Source organism: Corythoichthys intestinalis, chromosome 2, assembly GCF_030265065.1.
Source record: "Corythoichthys intestinalis isolate RoL2023-P3 chromosome 2, ASM3026506v1, whole genome shotgun sequence".
Lineage (NCBI taxonomy): Eukaryota > Metazoa > Chordata > Actinopteri > Syngnathiformes > Syngnathidae > Corythoichthys > Corythoichthys intestinalis.
In genome coordinates this window covers 10,507,077-10,527,135 of record NC_080396.1, presented here as the reverse complement: position 1 = coordinate 10,527,135, position 20,059 = coordinate 10,507,077, and the positions used below count along the sequence as shown (strand labels likewise).

The window sequence follows — 20,059 nt, the reverse complement described above, 5'->3', positions numbered from 1 at the left end:
TTTTAATAATGTAAATGCCATCTTGAGGATTTATTGTCATAATAAACAAATACAGTACTTATGTACTGTACGTTGAATGTATATATTCGTCCGATTTTTATTCATTTTTTTCTTAATGCATTGCCAAAATGTATATGATCGGGAAAAATTATCGGGAATGATTGGAATTGAATCGGGAGCAAAAAAAAAAGCAATTGTATCAGGAAATATCGGGAACGGCAGATGCTCAAACTAAAACGATCGGATCGGGAGCAAAAAAACATGATCGGAACAACCCTATTTTGAATGATAAGTTACTGTCAATCCAAATTCCTAAGTATTTGTATGAATCAGTGAGAGTAATTTGAGTACCATTTAGGGATTTGATTCCGGGTAAGTCATTGTCAGTAATGGTGGAAGTGGAGAAAACCATGTATTTAGTTTTTTCAGCTTTTAAAACTAATCTGTGATTAGATATTTGTAAATAATCAAAAGCAGTCTGTAAATAAGTCAGAGCTAGAGAACCAGGCGCATATAGAATACAATCATCAGCAAAAAAGTGGACATTACAATATTGATTAGGAAGAATAATATTATTAATGTATAATGTAAAAAGGAGTGGTCCAAGGACAGACCCGTGTGTCACCCCATTTTTAATAGTAAGTGGACCTGATTAAACACCGTCAGCAGCAACAGTTTGTATTCTGTCTGTAAGGTAGGACTTAAACCAGTTGAGGGCATTAACATCTAAACCTATGGCCTGCAGTTTATGAAGTAGAATTTTATGATTAACGGTATCGAATGCTTTTGAAAGATCAATGAAAAGAGCAGCACAGAACTGTTTATTATCAAGAAAGGAGACGATATTATTTAGGACAGAAACTGTAGCCGCAATTGTACTCTGATCTGGGCGAGAACAAGACTATTGCGGCTGAAGTATGTTAGATGAGTCAATAAAAGAACGTAGTTGAGAATTGATCAAAGATTAGATTAGAGACAGTAGATTGTTTCCGATGTCGCCAAAAATGACGTAATGTCCGGGTTATAAAATCCCGTCTCTCACCCTCCACACACAGAGAGTGCCAAGTTGCCAACACAGGACAAGTCTGAAAGTGTCCAACCTGGGTAATTCCCGGTACATCTCCGCATGTCTGACAGCCATGACACGTGTAAATCCTGCAGTACATTACATGGAAATTTATCGGGATATAAGTCTGAAAGGGGCTTTGGTCTTCGCGCCTCTGCCTCTTTGGGGAAAATTTAGCGAACAGATTAGGAATGTATTTCTCCTTCAATTGTTTACCTTTATTCAGTCAGTTTTTGTTCCATCAATAGAATTTAAATAAACAAATTGTCCTGAAAGTTTGGGCTAGTATAGCTTATAAATACACAAAACCTGCACATTTTAAAATTTTTATTTAATATGTGTATTAAACTGCAAATTTTCTTGCTTATAGACGAGTCACAAATAAAAATCTGAGACTGGTCGGTAGAGAAATTAGTCGAAATTCCTAAACCTCTTCTTTGTGTTCTAGTGGGTGATGAAAGTCAAAGTTCTATTCAGCCCTGACCACAGCGTAGGGCTGGGCGATATGGCCTTGAGTGCGTATCACAGTAAATTGAGCAGATTTACCTCGATAACGATAAATGACGATAAATTCGCCCAAGCGGACTGTAATATAATTTGAAAATCTGAATCAATGCATGAAATAAAAATTAACCGTTTCTAATTGATTTATTTACCAGCTTTCAATTGAACATATTTAACAATTGTACATGCAGTCTAAACATTAAGTATATAAAAATTTATTGTAAACGATAAGAATTCAAGTATGAACATTTATAACAGCTTGTATGACTTGCAAACATGTCATTGTAACACAAATGACTTTCAGCTTGAACAGTACACTTCAAACAGACAACTTACTGTATTGTTAATAGCTGCTATGACATAATTACTCTACACAAGTGTTTACTTCAAGGTTTCACATTTGTTTTTCCCAGAGCATTTTTCAACACATGCACGCACACATGCACCCGCCACTAAGACACACACAAATTAAAGCTATATTGCTCTTATGCCAATGAAACAGTTTAGATTTTACGATGGCAGTAATGACACAGACTACAGCAAGCACATACAGAAAAATAGCTTCGGCCATTAAATGGTCATATAATAGGTTTCATTGTTTTATTGTACTTTATGCTGAATGCTTTACCATCATAAAAGCTATAAGAGAAATCACACACAGAGATACAAAATTACGCAACATACTAATTGCTAGATGCAGTCCGTGCCCAATCCACTCATTAATTTCAGCCGTTTCGACAAGGTTAGAGCCGCTATCTGACTCCATCACGTTCATTTGTAGCGTTAGCCGGTAGCGTTAGCCTGTGGCCTGGCTACCAGTAGAAAGCACCCTCTCCTGAAATCATTAGAACCAGGGAGGACAGTGAAAGCCCATCCGCCAAGAGTCTTCTTAATGTCAGGTGAAAGTTTGGCGAAGCTCCCTTAAACCACACTCCATCCTGTTTGGTTATAGCATTAGCCGCTAGCGTTAGCCTACCGGGCTTCTGTTTGTTTGATTTCCTGATAACCACGTGACTTCATACATAAGCACACTGACTGCTTTCTTAAAGGGGAACGAACATAGCCGAACAACACAGAGTCGAAGCGGGATGAGAAGATTATATTTTCTTGTTTTATTGAATTACCGAATTTACCGACATGTTCAAAAACAAAGAATTTCGGTAACGGTAAATTTTCGGTATTCCGGCTCTACCACAACGTGCAATCCAAAAATCTTTAATGACAAATTCTTGATATCTTCCTGAAGAAAACAGATGTTTCTGTCCGAACAGTTGATATGTTAAAAAAATAAAATAAACTACTTTGTCAGCCTTTATCTTAATCAATGCCTTGTCAAGATACCTGAACCAGATCTTGGTTCTTTTGAAGGAGTCCAGTGGTTTTCTTTCCAATTTTTTAATGGTTACATTTGCCAAAATTGGGGACCGTAACATATTCCTATGTAAATATCCGATATCAAAATGTGGGGAGCTGTACCCCTCCAGGTGTAGTTTATTTTTTATTGCTCTAAATTTCTATTAAATCTGATTGGTGTGGCTCTATAATGTGGACTTTACAGGAAAAACTGCCCTTACAAAATAAGTCTTTGAATCCAGCTTTTCAAAATTGGGAGTAAAAACCCAAGAGCTGGGTTAATATTTTTGTTCAGTGTGTGAAAGATAGTCCGTCGGCTGAATGAGTTCGTGCACTTGCTTGCACATAGCAAAAGGCTTTAGATTCCTGTAGCATGAACACATACAGAAAGGTCTGTGCAGGAAAGATGCTATTGATCCAACAGCATCTCGGGCATGCTGGGAAAACCCTAACAAATCAGCGGTGGCGCGTTTCCCAGGGGATGATATCAACCTAACTCATAGACTGATAGTAATAACTGTATGTCATGACCATTGTGAATGCTATGATATAGATCTGTACCACTGATTTTGGCCACAGGAAGCAAATAATGTTATCAGCGAGTGCTGTGAGTGGCATTTTATTGTGTGAGCAGTAAGAGAAACTCACGTTGAACTAAGCAGGCCAAGCCTCCCGAGGTTCAGTGCAAGTTGGAATACATATTTTATAAGGCATACGTGTTGTGAAGACTAATCGCGTTGGGCTCACATCAAATGGAAGCTACTGTAATACCGTGACATTTGCCATTCTGCCGAACATCACAAGCAATACTGTGTTTCAACTGTGCTGTTTTACCAACCTGAGTCGGTGCTTTGACCCTCAATATAAAATTTGAGTGTCGAGCGCAGTAGTAGGAATGTTAGAGAAAATAGATTTTGATTTGTATCGTGGTTAAGGACACAGAGCACAAATACCCAGACAGACAACAGAATCTACTGTTATCGACTCAACTCTCAAGATGGATTGGCTAAGTATGAAGCAGTGAAGCGTTGTTGCAGCGGGAACTCTTCAGTGAATGCTACACTGGGGTATGGGAACCAGATAGCAATACCGGATTAGATGTGCCTCTCCGCATGTGTTGATGCTAAAGATATGAGGAGGTGCAACAATGCAATACTTTCACTGGTTGTGATGTCTTATTTTGCATTTGGCAATTTCCAAAATCGTGTTTAATAGGGCACTCATTTAACTTATTGGTTGGCATTGACTGTACTAGACGTCCAATCTATTTTGACAACAGCTCTGTGTGTATTCTGTTCCCCAAACACACTCTTAGCTAGTTAGCTAGTTAGGTTTCTACGGAGCCCCCCGGGTGCCAGGGTAGGAAAAAAAAAAAAAAATCATAGCTAATCTGCACCCACAGATGACGAATCTGTACCCACAGTTTACTAAACTGTACCCACAGTTTAGCAATCTGTACCCAAAGTTTACTAAACTGTACCCACAGTTTACTCATCTGTATCCACAGATTACTAAACTGTACCCACAGATTACTAATCAGTACCCACAGTTTAGCAATGACCCGGAAACTGTAGTCACCAATGTTTGGCGGGGACTCCAAACGCTGAGGGACCGACCGACCGAGCAAGCACCTGCACCTACGGAGCCCCCCGGGTGCCAGGGTAGAAATTTTTTTTTAAATCATAGCTAATCTGTACCCACAGTTTAGCAATCTGTACCCACAGTTTAGCAATCTGTACCCAAAGTTTACTAAACTGTACCCACAGTTTAGCAATCTGTACCCAAAGTTTACTAAACTGTACCCACAGTTTACTAATCTGTACTCACCTACGGGGGGCTCTGTAGGTGCAGGTGGTTGCTCGGGTACGGAGTAGGTACGGAGCCCCCCGGGTGCCAGGGTAGAAAAAAACAAAAAAATCATAGCTAATCTGTACCCAAAGTTTACTAAACTGTACCCACAGATTACTAATCTGTACCCACAGTTTACTAAACTGTACCCACAGTTTACTAATCTGTACCCACCTACGGGGGGCTCCATAGGTGCAGGTGGTTGCTCGGGTACGGAGTAGGTACGGAGCCCCCCGGGAGCCAGGGTAGAAAAAACAAAAAAATCATAGCTAATCTGTACCCAAAGTTTACTAAACTGTACCCACAGATTACTAATCTGTACCCACAGTTTACTAAACTGTACCCACAGTTTACTAAACTGTATCCACAGTTTACTAATCTGTACCCACAGATAACTAAACTGTACCCACAGATTACTAATCTGTACCCACAGTTTAGCAATGACCCGGAAACTGTAGTCACCAATGTTTGGTGAGGACTCCAAACGCAGAGGGACCGACCAAGCAAGCACCTGCACCTTTTGCCCTCGGCGAACAAAGGGGTTTCAAAATGTAACTATTGCACATTTTCTTTGGTAGCCGTCTACATTTTCAGGTGTCATCAATCAATATGGCATGTTGTGTGTTAGTAGCCGCTAATGCGGCTACAAAAAATAGCAAACTGACAAATGAACACGACTTGAATTAAGCACGCACGGACGCGACAGCAGCACAGAAAATGTGCAAACACAACATGCCATATTGATTGATGACACCTGAAAGACACCTACCAAAGAAAATGTGCAATAGTTGCCTTTTAAAACCCCTTTGTTCGCCGAGGGCAAATGGTGCAGATGTTTGGTCGGTCAGTCCCTCGGCGTTTGGACTCGGAGTCCCCGCCAAACATTGGTGACTACTGTTTCCGGGTCATTCCTAAATTGTGGGCACAGATTAGTAAACTGTGGGCACTGTTTAGTAATCTGTGGGTACAGTTTAGTAAACTGTGGGTACAGATGACTAAACTGTACCCACTGATTAGTAAACTGTGGGTACAGATTAGCTATGATTTTTTTATTTTTTCTATCCTGGCACCCGGGGGGGCTCCGTAGGTTTCGTTTGTGCGAAAACTAGTTAATTTCAGGCACAAACCAACTTGTTGTTAAAAGAAGACGCTTACTGCAACTACAGAAGAGCCTTTTAAGTCTAACTTTAGATAATCCTCTCCTCTCCCTGATGGACATCTACTCCTCCCGATGCCTCAGCAGACCTCTAAACATCCTCAAGGACAGGCTCAAAAAACAATTTATAGCATTTAAGCTAGCGGACTTTTGCTAAGTTAGCCAATTGTTCTTTGTACTTCCATCTTCATTTATTAATTTTTTATGTAATTTGAGGCTAAACTAGCATTCATTGCATTAATGAAAGCGCAAATCTGCATCGTTTGAAAAAAACACAAGGGAATTTTATTTCGTATTTGCATTTAATGCTCTCTTGAAAGGGCGGTCTTAGCAAGCCTTTGTTTTACATTTCCAAAAATTTATTCTGCAATGCATTAAACGCTCCTAATCTGATTACTCGATTATTCAAACTAATTGATAGATTAATCGAACAACATAAGACCAGGGGTGAAAGTGGGCCAGAACGGTCAGGAACGCAGTTCCGGTATAAGATTCAGGGCCAGAACGCAGTTCCGGTATAAGATTTAGGGCTGGAATGCTGTTGCGGTATACTGTGCTTTGATTCCGAAAATATGACAGCAATTGTCAAAACGCTATTTTAAAAAAAAAAAAAAATGCTAAGCTGCCACACATGCATTTCAGCTCCAAGAAGAAAACAATCTACCAACATCAGTTTTTCATACACAAGTGTTAACAACAAGCATAATAAAGTTCTTGTGTAGCGTAATCTGTTTTCACCAATATTTATTATTGACTTTATTCCACGGACTGCATGGAGGTTTCCCCAGCTGCTGCAGTTATCCGAGTCTGACGATGATGAGTCACATCAATGTGCGAATGCAAGCAGCAAAGCAAAACGCCTGGACTCATTTATCCGTTCAATTGGCTGACATACTGACATGTGATCCGCAGAGATGGTTAGCTCTAACTGGTTCAAATGTGCATGTTTTCTGGAACAGCAACAAAAAATTAAAAAAATGCTTGATGAATTGATGCGACAAAAAAAGAGCAATGCTACATAAAAATGGATCAAATCTTTAAGAGCAACGAAAGAGTTGAGGAGGCTTATTTATCATATTTAGTTTTTTTTGCTCTGATGGGGAGGTTCAGAACATCTTAGCTGTCAATGTGCACTTCGGACTTATATTTGTTCATTTATGTTAGGAAATCTTAGGATACTTATTCATTTCCTTATGATTTAAAAAAGTCAATGTTTACGCGATCTTCAAAATATATTCCATTTCACTCTGCATAATATAAGTCATTTGTACTTATTTTTCTTTAATGTATGTTACTTACATCTTTTTTTTTTTTTTTTTAAAGTAAGTGTTTACATTAACTTCAATTTTATTATATATCCTATGTTCTTAAGTATTTAAAACTGAGATTTGGTATTTAGAATGTGAGGAAATGAGGGAAAATATAAATTAGGAGATGGAGGTTGGGGTTATTGCTGTTTTTGTTAACTTTTATTTTGCAAATCATTGGGAAAAAAATACAATTTTGAATGAAAATCAGTATTTGTACGTGTTATAGAAATAACAATTAGTGCTAAATAGTGCTATAACATTTTTTTTTTGCATTTCAGTAGTTTAAGAGGCTTGACCCCCCCCCCCCCCCCCCAAAAAAAAAAAAAAAAATTTGAAAGAAAAAAAATAAATAAATCAATAACATTTCTGGCTCCGTGGCGACCTTCACGTCGGGGAGTTCCGGCAAAAAATTCTAACCACTTTCAGCCCTGCATAACTCTAAAAGAAAACGTCGTAGTATGAAATTAAATGGTTTCATAATGTGTAAACTGTATATTGGGAGGAGATTTTGGGCCTAGCCCTTTGCCAGTATTCTAAATATCTATTTGTGAGTATGACTGTTCGTACCATTCAGTAAATGGCTAAAAAGTGCATTCATAAATGTCTCTTATTCTCCCCACAACACTCAATCAGCAGGGTGTCTCAAAAATCAGATATGGCTCACATTTGAATCTAAAGAGGTGATGATTGTGTAATATTCAGATAACAAAGCAACTGCAATACCGATGCTTTTTATTTCTATTACCAGACAGTTCAGTTCCTCTTCACAAACTGCAAGGTGAATCACACACTTCCATTTTCAGTAACAGGCCCCAAATCTCTACTAGTGCTTAAAATTAATACCAAGAGTACCCTGAGGCATTTGCGCTCATTCAGTGAAGTAGCCATGATCAATGTTAACAATAAAAAGTCAGATTGGACTGAAATGTAGCAAATGACTAAAGTAGTAGCGCTAATACAAAAGCAGCAACCATCCTTTCTGGCACATCCGCTGTCCGCTGGGGTTTATTAGCTTGCCATTGCCCAGTTCCATCACTCATGAAAATGACTTTGCGTAATCAACTGAGTGCTAGACTGTGCAGGTGACGTTAGAAACACACACCCAAAAGCCGGTTTTACACTAAACTGCACTTGTTCATAGTGAAACTGTCTTAATATGTATTTTCTCAATGTGGAGCTGGAAATTAAGAAATTAGATTGCATCTTTGCATTAAAATTAGGGCTGTCAAACCATTAACATTTTTAATCGAGTTAATTACAGCTTAAAAATTAATTAATCGTAATTAATCACAATTAATCGCAATTCAAACCATCTATAAAATATGCCATATTTTTCTGTAAATTATATATATATTCTGTAAAATAAATTGTTGGAATGGAAAGATAAGACACAAGATGGATATATACATTCAACATACGGTACGTAAGGACTGTATTTCTTTATTATAACAATAAATCAACAAGATGGCATTAACATGATTAACATTCTGTTAAAGCGATCCTTGGATAGAAAGACTTGTAGTTCTTAAAAGATACATGTTAGTACAAGTTATAGAAATGTTATATTAAAACCCCTCTTAATGTTTTCGTTTTAATAAAATTTTTAAAATTTTCAATCAAAAAATAAACTCGTAGCCCGCCATTGTTGATGTCAATAATTACTTACACAATGCTCATGGGTGCTGAAGCCTATAAAATCAGTCGCACCCAAGCGCCAGCAGAGGGTGGCAAAACTCCATAAAACACAATTAACAAGTGGGCATTTCACTCTACTGACATTTAAATCTGTTTGAGCGGCATATGTGCGTTAATTGCGTCAAATATTTTAACGTCATTAATTTTAAAAATTAATTACCGCCCGTTAACGCGATAATTTTGACAGCCCTAATTAAAATGTTTTTTTTTTGTTTTTTGTTTTTTTACCAAACATTAGGTATGTTATATTTCATATATACCATATATGGTAATGTGAACTGTTGTTATTATTATACTTTGAAGAAAAAAAAGACTAACATATTTCATTGCCACATTATGTGAAAGAAAAAAATTAAAATTCATTGAATTCTGGCAAAAGAATAGAGCATGAGTGCCCTATAATGGCGAAAACATATTTCTGATTATGAAACCTACAAGGACGACATCTCCGGTTTTCTGTGGTCATTTGGTGGCAAATAAAAACTCGGAGAAAATCTGCGCTTTCGAGTCATGTTGATGGCAGCACTCTATGTCAAATACTTAATTTTTTACGGTACTTCAAAGACGCCACGTGATCGAACAGGACAGCAGGATCATAGAGGAGCAAGCTTCAGTCTAGGGCTCCAACGATTAATCGATTAACTCGAGTAAAAAAGATTCGAATTAAATTATGCTGCTTCGAGTATTTGTTTAATTAAATTGGTGTTGCAATGGTTTATTTTCAAAGTGTTTGCATTTACGTTTATTGATTTGGGTGGATACACTGCCCTCTAGTCTGCCTAATTTCACATGGCTGAATCCAGCTGCTCCATGTTAAGACCGACATAAGATAAGTTTTTCTTTAAGGTAATGTTGTTTTTAATGCATTCGTAATTTAGTTCATAGGTATATTTAGCCATTTATTGTGTGAATATGTGTCTGAACCATTTGCTGAGAGCACTGTTAAGAAAAAAAAAGTTAGCATTTTATAGCATTTAAGCTAGCGGATTTTGTTACGTAAGTTAGCCAATTGTTCTATTGTTGTACATAGATTCTTATTTATTTAGTTTTTATACCGTTTGAGGCTCAGCTCAGTTGTTTTAATTTTTCATGTTCCTTATCCAATTACTCAATTATTCGAACTAAGGAGTTAAGCGATTAATCGACTACTAAAATAATCGATAGCTGCAGCCCTACTTCAGTCTGGTTGGTATAATGGAATCATGTGATTATTGTTGCAAAGTCTCATTGGTGAAACTGGTAGCATCACTGTTGGCATCTCTGGCAAAAAAAAAAAAAAAAAAAAGTAAAATATAATACGTTATGTAGAATAAACAGAAAAAATATAAAAAGTGCAGCCCAAAGTAGTGGAGTAAGAGTAGTGTTTCTTGTTAACAAATTTACTCAAGTTAAAGTAAAAAGTATGGCTTACTAAAACTACTCTTAGAAGTACATTTTTCTCAAAAAGTTACTCAAGTAAATATAACGGACTAAATGTAACGCGTTACTACGAGAGATGTCCGATCACGTCATTTTCAAAATATCGTAATCGGCAAAAAAATATCGGCCATGCCTTTTTTTTAATATATATATATATATTTTAATTAAATTGTTTTCTAATTGTATTTAACTTTACAGACATAATATGTTACACTCATCCAGAGTCTATAGTTTAGGCTTAAGGTAGGGTTATTAAATTTATCCCGATAACGGCGGTAATTCATTTTTTAAAAATGTATCACTTTAAATATTTAATGCAATTAATGCATGCGTTGCAAGACCCACTTGCGCATTGTCGCGCTCCATCTGTAATGGCGCCGTTTTACCCATTTAGAGAGATAAAAGGCAGCGTAAGATGAGTAGCGTGAATTTTGCCAGCCTTTGGAGCTTTTTTTTAATAGGCTAAAGCTTTACAATCCCTCTCCCTACGATTAGAAATATCATGGGAAGCAATGTGGGGAGTCAACGTGGCAATTGAGCTTTTTCTTAACACCTTATGTTATTTTCCCAACGCAGAGAAGAAATGTCAATTGGTACCACTACGCACAGTCATGGTTCCATTTCCCATCATGCATTTGGGTTGAATGGCTGCAGTATCATTTACTGAAAGCTCAACAAATACACTAAATGGCAATATTTAGTCACAATATACAAAGTCACAAGTCTTTCTATCCGTGGGTCCCTCTCACAGAAAGAATGTTAATAATGTAAATGCCATCTTGAGGATTTATTGTCATAATAAACAAATACAGTACTTATGTACTGTATGTTGAATGTATATTTTCGTCCGAGTTTTATTCATTTTTTTCTTAATGCATTGCCAAAATGTATATGATCGGGAAAATTTTTCGGGAATGATTGGAATTGAATCGGGAGCAAAAAAAAAAGCAATCGGATCGGGAAATATCGGGATCGGCAGATACTCAAACTAAAACGATCGGGATCGGATCGGGAGATAAAAAACATGATCGGAACAACCCTAGTTACTACCAACCTCTGGCGTGGCTCAGTGGTAGAGTAGTTGTCCCCCAACCCAGAGGTTATGGGTTGAATTCTTTTTCTGATGAACTCGTCTAAGTGTCCTTGAGCAAGCCACTGAACCCAACGTCGCTCCCGGTGCTGCGTCACAAGTAGGTGGTTGGTGAGATAGTGTAAAGCGCTTTGAGCGCCTTGAAAGGTGGAAAAGCGCTATATAAGTATAACACCATTTACCTCCTGTTCTGTAACCCAAAAGCAACAGGAACTGACCTGTAAATGCGTCAAAATCAACAAGAAGTGATCCAGGAATGCCCCCAAAGTGACCAAAAATCAACAGCAAATGACATGAAATGCTCTAAAATTAACTAATTGGCTGCCATAGATGTCCAATCCTTTTGAACATTCGTACATTTGCTGCCACCCTCCCAATTTAAACGGATGGGACGTTTACTAGTGATAAACTTATTTCAATTCAAAGCAAAAGGATGAAAACAGCTTGTTTCTCTGTTTAATAGTTGTATTGTAACGTCATATCGTGTGAAAATCGTTATCGCGAACCTTGTATCGTAAATTGTATCATATCATGATACTAAACAACGTCAACACACGCACATAGACGCAGACGCAGCTTAAATGTGTAAACTATTTCAGCCATGCTTTTAGTTGACACCTAGAATGGCCAGAAATGCGGGCCAGATATTTGTCACGACCAAGATGGATGACATTCTTTCGGAAAAGGATGGAGGCTTGTGACTGCGCAGTGATGTGTGCCCTCGTAAAGAGGACGGTCACAGCAATGACACTGGACTGCTCTGATGAAGTGGAGAATTTCTCCCTCCTCCCACCCTTGACACTACTTTTCTCACAACCTTTAAAGTTGGCACAGCACTGTATTGTCACACAGTGGTTCCAAGCAGTCATGCACATACGATGTGTGATAGTGGGCCACTTACAGCCAAATGTTGAATCTTGAAGGAGTAGCTGGAGGTATTCACAGTGAGAAAGTTGCCTGGATGATATCCTGCAAAAGAAAGATGGTGTCAGCTCAAAAATGCACATTCATGACCGTTTTAAAAGTTTTACATGAACACATTGACTGCATATTTACCCAAGTTTGAGTCCAAGTCACCTGATTTTCACCGATACCTCAGCAATTTATTCATTGATTTATTCATTTATAACAACTTTTTCATCTTGATTACCGTATTTTCAAGACCTTAGGCGTATAGGCGGAGTTTGCCTTTTGGGGCAGGGGGGGCACAACATGTTGATGACCCCAAAACGCAGTGTCAGCAATTAAATTAATTTACAAGAATATTTAAAATAATAAGTTGACAATGAGCATTTTTTTCCCCATCATTCTTGAGGGGAATTCTAAATCAGGCTGCTAAGACAATACTTTTCGTGAAAATCGTCATCCATGGAATTTGGTACGCCCGCCGGTGTCGTGCCAATGTAGTTACCCCAGTCAAAAATTGGATCCCCTGGGCGGAGCAATATGGAGGTAGATTTGTGTCTTTATTATTAAATTTAAAAAAAAGAAATCTGTAAATTATTTATTTATTATTTATTATTTGATATAAAAAAAAGTTTCAATTAAAAAATATAAAAAAATAAAAAAAAGTTGCTTTAATCAAAATATATATTTTCAACCAAAAAAAAGTCGCTTCAATAAAAATAAAAAAGATTAAAAAATGTGTTTGAATGCAAAAATAAATTTGAAACTCAAAAAACTAAAAATAAAATGCATGTGACAGCTATTCTTCTTTGATTATTTTTATTTTTTGTTTTTTTGATTGACGTAATGTTGATTTGTGTTTGGGCCACATTTTGGCTAGGACATTTTTCTCTTTATTATTCAATCAAAAAAATAAGTTGCTTCAAAAAATATAGATTTTCAAAACAAAAAATCACTTCAATCAACATAAGAAAAATTTCAATCACAGAAAAAATTTTTCAATGTGAAAAAATATTTGAGATTGAAAAATTTGCATATGAACACTTAATTTTTCATTGAAAAAGTTTTCTTTGATTGAAGCAATCCTTTTTGTGTTTGGGCCATATAATGATTAGGACACTTCTATCTAAATCATTCAATCCCCCAAAAAGTTGCTTCAATCAAAAAAATAATATTTTCAATCAAAAACTTTTTCTCTATTATATATATATATATATATATATATATATATATATATATATATATATATATATATATATATATAATATTATATTATATGCAAAGCAAATGACTGTCTAAGGTGCTCGAAAAATAATTTCGACCCATTATAGAAATTAGTGATGCACGATAATGCATTTTTCAACCGATACCGATAACCAATAATCACCTCCTCCATCCAGCTGATAACCGATAATGTCAAGCCGATAACTCTATTGAAAAGATATACATATATACAAATTTAAATTATAAAAAAGAGGAAATGTTACTGTGCAAAAATACAATTTATCGCTACTTTTTCCACATCAAATGTGAGCAAGTAGTAAATTCCAACGTCGAATCATTGTATATTAATTAATATTCATAATGCTTACAAATTAATTACTTAATTGCACAAAAAATACCTTTAGGAGGGGTTGGGGTGCTGGCCCAGAATTCGACAAAACTGTGTCGGTTGCACACATTTGAAGGCTAAATAAAGTATAGAATTATCGGATTGCATTATCGGTTGAATTTTTAAAAATCTCTACTATCGGTGTGACGTCATAATTGCCATTATCGGCCGATAATTATCGGTAACCGATATTATCGTGCATCTTTAATGGAAATATGTTTTTATTTTGTTCATTAATTTTTGTCGCAGTTTTATTGCTTTGCAACTTATATATATATATGTATATATATGTATATATATATATATATATATATATATATATATATATATATATATATATATATATATATATATATATATATATATATGGGAAAGTCAATTACTTGCAATGACACTTTTTGGCCACCAGGGGGGCATGGCCCCCCTGAAAATCCGCGTATGCATAGGCGCACCTAAAAGTATAAAATTTTCTCCAAAATGGATTAATCGAATGAATCGTATGATTGCTGCCATTGAACGTCAAGTATAGAATAGAATAGAATAGAATAGAATAGAATAGAATAGAATAGAATAGAATAGAATAGAATAGAATAGAATAGAATAGAATAGAATAGAATAGAAAGCTTTTTTGTCAACGAGATTTAAAGCTTCGCCATAACCTGCACCACATAAAAGGCTAGTAAAAGTACAATAAGGCTAATGTAAAAACACAGATTACAGTGTAGAAAGACTGGCAATAAAGTGAATAAGTGAATAGCATCAAGCGGTGATATATCAGTGCGTATTTTACAATTTACAGTACTCAGACTAGGAAGCCAATGACAGACTTGGTATGATAGTGCAAATAACAGTTTGTTCATAGATATTACCCAACAGTGGAAAATCCTATAATGTAACAGTGCAAATATTGCAGATTCCAGAGAGAAACAGATGTCTGAGAACGTACAGTGGTACGAAAAAGTATCTAAACCTTTTTGAATTTCTCACATTTCTGCATAAAATCACCATCAAATGTGATCTGAACTTTGTCAAAATCACACAGATGAAAAAACAGTGTCTGCTATCACTGAAACCACCCAAACATTTATAGGTTTTCATATTTTAATTAGGATAGTATGCAAACAATGACAAAGGGCGGGAAATAGGTAAGTGAACTATCACATTTAATATTTTGTATCCCCCTCCCCTTTGGTAGCAATAACTTCAACCAGACGCTTCCTGTAACTGTAGATCATTAGTCTGGCACATCGATCAGGACTAATCTTGGCCCATTCTTCTCTACAAAACTGCTCAGATTCCTGCTATGTCTGGCAAGAATCGCTGTCTTTAGGTCATGCCGTAGCATCTCAAGGGGGTTCATGTCTGGACTTTAAAATGGCCACTCCAGAATCTATATTTTTTTTCTTCTGAAACTTGTTTCCTAAAATTGATTTACTTCTGTGTATTGGATCATTGTCTTTTTGCGCCATCCATCCTCTTTTTATTTATTTATTTATTTATTTATTTATTTTAAACCTGTCCTGTTCAGCTGTTTGACACAGAGAATGGAAGTCTAAGTGCCAGGGTTGTCTGCACAGTTTTAATGTTTCACATTGAGAGTCTGATATACTCCCATTGTGATCATTCAAAATACCTTTTTATTATGACAAAGCAGCGAACAGGAAGGGATTATGGGGGGACAGAAGAAAAGCAGCACAAGAGAAGAAAGCATCCATCCTTTTTTTAGCTTCAACTGTCTGACAGACGGCCTCAGGATTTCTTGCAAACATCCCGATTAACTTTGAATTCCATTCTTCCATTAATGAGTCCAAGTTTTCCAGGCCGTGAGGCAGCAAAACAGCCCCAAATCATGATGCTCCATCCACCGTGCTTCACGGTGGAGACGAGGTGTTGATGTTGGTGAGCTGTTCCATTTTTCCTCTACACATGACGTTATGTGTTACTCCCAAACAATTCAACTTTCGTGCCATCAGTCCACAAAATATTTTGCCAAAACGTCTGTGGCGTGTCCAAGTGCCTTTTTGCGAACATTAAATGAGCAACAATGTTTTTTTTAGACAACAGTGGCTTCCTCCATGGAGTCCTCCCATGAACGCCATTCTTGGCTATAGTTTCACGTATAGTTGATGTGTGCACAGAGATATTGGACTCTGCCAGTGGTTCCTGTAAGTCTTTAGCAGAGACTCTGCGGTTCTTTTTTACCTCTCTGAGTATTCTGCGCCGAACTCTTGGCATCATCTTTGGGGGACGGCTACTTTGACCGAGCCATGATGCACAACAGACAATGCTTCTCATCGAGACAATTCTTACCAGGTGTGTGTTTTACAGTGGGCAGGGCAGCTTTAAACCACTCATCAGTGATTGGGCACACACCTGACTTAAAATGTTTGGTAAAAATTGGTTTCAATTGCTCTTTAAGTCTCCTTAGGCAGATGGTTCGCTTACCTATTTTTTCCTCTTCTGTAATTGTTTGCATGATGCTATCCTCATTAAAATATGAAAACCTAGAAATGTTTGGGTGGTTTTATTTAAAGCAGACACTGTATTTTTATCTGTGTGATTTTGACAAAGATCAGATCACATTTGATGATGATTTTATGCAGAAATGTGAGAAATTCCAAAAGGTTCAGATACTTTTTCATACCACATAAATACAATCCTAAATTAATAAATATGGTAATTAAATAAATATTTATAAATATTACAATTTTTTTATAATATTAACATAGTATATTCACAACATTATTGACAATTTGTATAAATAAACAGAAATACAATCTGCTTACGGCCCCAATAGAGTAGATTATTTGTTTTTTATTTTTTTAGCACTTTAACTCATTGATAGACATTGGTCATGCTGGCTGCCAATTAATTTGAACTGGGGAAGAAGTGAATGTTCATGTTTTTAATGTTAAATAAATATTTTATGTATTTTTTTTAAACGTAAAGAAAGATTAATTTGAACTGGGAGGAAGTGAATGTTCATGTTTTTAATGTTAAATAAATATTTTATGTATTTTTTTTAAACGTAAAGATTACATTTATGTTTTCCGTTTTTTAATTGTTTAACTTTTTTTAAATAAAACATGTTTTTACCTTTTTATTAAAAAAATATTTACTATCTTATAATAATTTTTTAATACGTTTTTTTCTCATTTTTTTGTTTTATTTGAAAAAAGTAAAAAAATACAATCAAATATAAATCTAAATTCACTGCCAGTGAATGCCAATGAGTTAAACTTTCATTCATACTCTCCTTAATTACAAGTGTAAAAAAAATTCACAGCGTAACTTTCATAGACCAAAAGTAATTATCACCAGGAGCAAAATATCGATAGCTGTGGCACTGTCTGGAAAATAAATCCATGAATCACAAACTAGAGGGCGAGTGAGTTAGTCCTGACTGCTATCAATTAAACTGACGCTCACAACATTGTCAATTGATTTCACGTTAGTGCAATATTAATGACTACCGTGGATGGTTCTGCATTTGCAAAATTGTCTGCAAACACTTTTTAAAAAAACTATTTTGCTTAAAAAAAAAATCTAGTTTTGCAGTCCAGTGTTCATTATTATAAACTGGACAGTAATTCATCATCTTCATTATCTAAATTACTTATGTGTACTGTATAGGGATGACCTGATCACATATATTTTGCAATGGAGTCCGAGTATGAGTCACTTGATTTTGAGGATCTGCCGATAAGGGGAGAAAAAGGACACCAAAACGGCTTTTTAGCCCAGTTTGAACAAAGCTATCACAGAATTATAGTCATACAAAGGCATTATTAGTAGGGCTGCAGCTATCGATTTTTCAAGTGATCGATTAATCGATGGATTAATTCGTTCAATTAATCAAGTAATCGCATGCCATTTTTTGTAATGCGTCTTAGAATAATTTGGGGGGAGCAGAAAAGAAAAACTCAGACAGCCACGATTCATAAGTCATTTTAATGCGCCTGCTCTGTCCTCACTAAATGTGTCTTTAGTCAGCTAAACAGACAGCAAACAAAACAATTTATTTCTTAGAAGTTCTTGACTTCCTTTTTCCACATTTTTATTTTTTTGTAAAGCTGTAACACACACAACAGTGCAACTACAAGTACACATTTCGACTAAAAAAATTTCCACAAAACATTTTGACAGTTGATTGACAGTTAAAATGTTTACATTTTTCAAATTGATATGAAAATATAACAGATCGGATCAACCTAACTTGCATAGCAAAGGTCCGCTAGCTTAAATGCTACTAAATGCTAATGTTTTTCATAAGTGTCTTACAAAATCGTTCAAACACTTAACGGAATTTTTCGGACTATCAGTCGCAGTTTTTATTCATAGTTTGGCTGGGACTTATACTCAGGAGAGACTTATGTGTGAAATTATTAACAAATTATGTTATAATTTCACATGTTATTTTGTTGTTTTGGAGTGACACTGATAGTTTGGTAAACTTGTTAGCATGTTCTTTATGCTATAGTTACCTGAATAACTCTTAATAGCTATGGCCACGTTCGCGTTCAGCCTTTGGCAATGTGTGTTCAATTGTATCATTGACTTTTTCATATTGAAATGCATGCTTTTAGTTTGTGGCGCTTTCACGCCCGAAGAAGACGGACAGCTACGCAGCGTCTCTGTCTGAGCGAGTAGGCGAGCGAGAGAGAGACATGGCTGCAAACCTACGTTCGTTGTTTATGCTTGTAAAATATCTCTACAGAGGAAACGCCTGTGTGGATCATCTTTTCCGTTGTTGTTGTGTGTTTTCCACCCGCGATCGTACACTCAGAGCCAGTTGTGTGGTTGTTTGAACGATGTGCTAATGCTAGCGAACACATGCTAACTGTTTGTGTCATTGCTGTAATAGCACCTAATTATCATTTATTTACTTTGATTGGTATTGTGGACAAAATTGATTCAGCAAATTATACGGACGTCCAGCATCGTCATTTGGGAGTTTAGCTCGCTGCATAGCCAGGACCGACCCGTAGCGTCCTGGTGAGGACAGTACAGTGCCTTGCAAAAGTATTCGGCCCCCTTGAACCTTGCAAACTTTCGCCACATTTCAGGCTTCAAACATAAAGATATAAAATTTTAATTTTTTGTCAAGAATCAACAACAAGTGGGACACAATCGTGAAGTGGAACAAAATTTATTGGATAATTTAAACTTTTTTTAAAAATAAACTGAAAAGTGGGGCGTGCAATATTATTCGGCCCCCTTGCGTTAATACTTTGTAGCGCCACCTTTTGCTCCAATTACAGCTGCAAGTCGCTTGAGGTATGTTTCTATCAGTTTTGCACATCGAGAGACTGACATTCTTGCCCATTCTTCCTTGCAAAACAGCTCGAACTCAGTGAGGTTGGATGGAGAGTGTTTGTGAACAGCAGTCTTCAGCTCTTTCCACAGATTCTCGATTGGATTCAGGTCTGGACTTTGACTTGGCCATTCTAACACCTGGATACGTTTATTTTTGAACCATTCCATTGTAGATTTGGCTTTATGTTTTGGATCATTGTCCTGTTGGAAGATTAATCTCCGTCCCAGTCTCAGGTGTTGAGCAGATACCAACAGGTTTTCTTCCAGAATGTTCCTGTATTTGGCTGCATCCATCTTCCCGTCAATTTGAACCATCTTCCCTGTCCCTGCTGAAGAAAAGCAGGCCCAAACCATGATGCTGCCACCACCATGTTTGACAGTGGGGATGGTGTGTTCAGGGTGATGAGCTGTGTTGCTTTTATGCCAAACATATCGTTTTGCATTGTGGCCAAAAAGTTCAATTTTGGTTTCATCTGACCAGAGCACCTTCTTCCACATGTTTGGTGTGTCTCCCAGGTGGCTTGTGGCAAACTTTAAACGAGACTTTTTATGATATCTTTGAGAAATGGCTTTCTTCTTGCCACTCTTCCATAAAGGCCAGATTTGTGCAGTGTACGACTGATTGTTGTCCTATGGACAGACTCTCCCACCTCAGCTGTAGATCTCTGCAGTTCATCCAGAGTGATCATGGGCCTCTTGGCTGCATCTCTGATCAGTTTTCTCCTTGTTTGAGAAGAAAGTTTGGAAGGACGGCCGGGTCTTGGTAGATTTGCAGTGGTCTGAT

General features: G+C 36.6%; 1 protein-coding gene across 2 annotated transcripts in view; it reads right to left on the bottom strand.

The window, feature by feature from the left end:
- Positions 1-20,059, bottom strand: part of LOC130912138 (synaptotagmin-2-like) — a 250,785-nt gene that overhangs the window by 123,370 nt on the left and 107,356 nt on the right. For both annotated transcript variants that reach the window (XM_057830001.1, XM_057830003.1), the window contains exon 3: positions 12,343-12,410. The gene's annotated coding sequence lies outside the window, so the exon portion shown is untranslated. The remainder of the gene's footprint in view (positions 1-12,342; positions 12,411-20,059) is intronic.